This window comes from Electrona antarctica (assembly GCF_951216825.1).
Source record: "Electrona antarctica genome assembly, chromosome: 4".
NCBI classification, from domain to species: Eukaryota; Metazoa; Chordata; class Actinopteri; order Myctophiformes; family Myctophidae; genus Electrona; species Electrona antarctica.
Window position 1 is genome coordinate 5258516 of NC_136809.1, and position 2839 is coordinate 5261354.

Sequence of the window (2839 nt, forward strand, 5' to 3'; positions counted from 1 at the left end):
GGGTGCACACACTTTTATTATGGTGCTCCAGTAGCGGCCAAGGGGTGCACACACTTTTATTTTTTACTTGGAGCTACTTCAAAATGACCGGCTCAACAAGATCCACCCATCAAGAAAATGATTATCCCATTGCTGAAATAGTTTGAAAACTTAGTTACTTTGAAATAAAACATATACAAGATGTATATTTACTTGGTGGAATACAACATTCTGCAGAATGACTAGTAGTATACTTTTACTTTTGGTACTTTAAGTTTTCCGCCCCTCCTGTTATCTGCAGTTGCGGCACCTGGGAGCTGACCAGTACAACCACACCTGGAGCTGACCAGTACAACCACACCTGGGAGCTGACCAGTACAACCACACCTGGGAGCTGACCAGTACAACCACACCTGGGAGCTGACCAGTACAACCACACCTGGGGAGCTGACCAGTACAAACCACACCTGGGAGCTGACCAGTACAACCACACCTGGGAGCTGACCAGTACAACCACACCTGGGAGCTGACCAGTACAACCACACCTGGGAGCTGACCAGTACAACCACACATGGGAGCTGACCAGTACAAACCACACCTGGGAGCTGACCAGTACAACCACACCTGGGAGCTGACCAGTACAACCACACCTGGGAGCTGACCAGTACAACCACCCCTGGAGCTGACCACGGTACAAACCACACCTGGGAGCTGACCAGTACAACCACACCTGGGAGCTGACCAGTATACAACCACACCTGGGAGCTGACCAGTACAACCACACCTGGGAGCTGACCAGTACAACCACACCTGGGAGCTGACCAGTACAACCACACCTGGGAGCTGACCAGTATACAACCACACCTGGGAGCTGACCAGTACAACCACACCTGGGAGCTGACCAGTACAACCACACCTGGGAGCTGACCAGTACAAACCACACCTGGGAGCTGACCAGTATACAACCACACCTGGGAGCTGACCAGTACAACCACACCTGGGAGCTGACCAGTATACAACCACACCTGGGAGCTGACCAGTATACAACCACACTGGGAGCTGACCAGTACAACCACACCTGGGAGCTGACCAGTACAACCACACCTGGGAGCTGACCAGTACAACCACAGTCTTAGGCTGAGCTCACACCTTTAATGCAATTCTGTGCTCGTTGGATGCTCGTTGGATGCATGTTGTGTTGTGTCATGGCCGCCCAATGCATTGCCAATGGAGGTCACATGGTTTGACCCAACATTGTGTTGTGTGAGGGGGAGGGGCGGACGACTGCGCCCCTCCCCCTCACACAACACAATGTTGGGTCAAACCATGTGACCTCCATTGGAAATGCATTGGGCCGCTGGTCGGCCATGACACAACACCAACGAGCACAGAGAATTGCATGAAAGGTGTGAGCTCAGCCTTAGGCCTCACTCAGACCTTTACTGCATTGCTGTATGCTTGTTGGATGAATGTTGTGTAGTGTCAGGCCGCCCCAATGCATTCCAATGGAAGTCACATGGTTTGTAGTCCACATTTTGGACTACAAGCTGTTGTATGGCTTTCGGCTGTGTTTCGACTGCGCCCCTCCCCCTCATACAACACAAATGTTGTGTCAAACCATGTGACTCCCATTGGAAATGCATTGGGGCGGCCATGACACTACACAACATTCATCCAACAAGCATACAGCAATGCAGTAAAGGTCTGAGTGAGGCCTTATACTGTTGGCCACTAAGCAGCTCCACTGGAGCAGTTGGGGGTCAGTGCCTTGCTCAAGGGCAACTTCATCAGTGGTTGGGAGAGTGATGACCAATCACTTCCCGACCCAGATTTTTCCAGCCGTCCGGGAATCAAACCGGCAACCTTTCGGCAACAAGGGCACTCCTCTAACCCTGCTTAGGTCACCGCTGCCACCTCCCCCCGGCAGTGCCGCGTCTGATTGCTACTGCCGGAGAATGCACTCGCACCTCCATGGGAACGAAAGGTCCCCCCAACATATACATTAAAATGAGGTCACGTGGTTGTTGCTTCATGGCGCTTAATTGCACACGTCTAGGTCAACCTTGTTTCGTTTAAACACATTTTGGGCGGGAACCCCTTTTGGTGTTAGCATTATGTTATGCTTTAGCTATTGAAAAATAGCAGATCTACAAGCTCATAGCACGCCACCGAGTGGCGCGCTACGAGCTTGTAGGTCTGCCATTTTTGAAAAATCGAAGAACGACTGACATAGAAACATAGCTTTTTCAGAAAACTGTCAGGATGTAGAAGACATTTTTAGAATCTGATCTCAGGTCAAAATGGGTTAAAAACCTAAACAGAACAAGTCTCTTGTTTTCCCCACATCTGTGGTTGTGCTCTATATGGCGCTCTCTTTGCCGCCCGTTCAGTTGGCAAGAGCAGCGTAAAAAGGCGGTTTACAGAAAATAGCTGATCTACACAAGCTCAACACTGAGGTGGAGGTTGTGTTTTGTAACACAATGACAAGAACATCCGACGTTCTTTCCTTCTGTCACTTCCTCAGTTTACCTCCCCATGATTCTGTGTCTCATTGTGGGCTACTTTTATCCATCCTATTTCCACCTCGCCCTCTGTCTTGTTTTGTTCCATTGAGAAAGAAGTAATTTTCATTATGAAACATCTGCTCTCTCTCTCTCTCTCTCTCTCTCTCTCTCTCTCTCTCTCTCTCTCTCTCTCTCTCTCTCTCTCTCTCTCTCTGATTCCCCGTTGGCCGAGCCTCATTCTCTCTCTGACGGCCTTCTAAATTGTTTCCAGGACAGCCCTTCACCTTGTGGTTGGGACTCTAAATCCACCAATTAAATCACCCAAATTGGCATTTTGGGGATGCTGTCATGCAGGG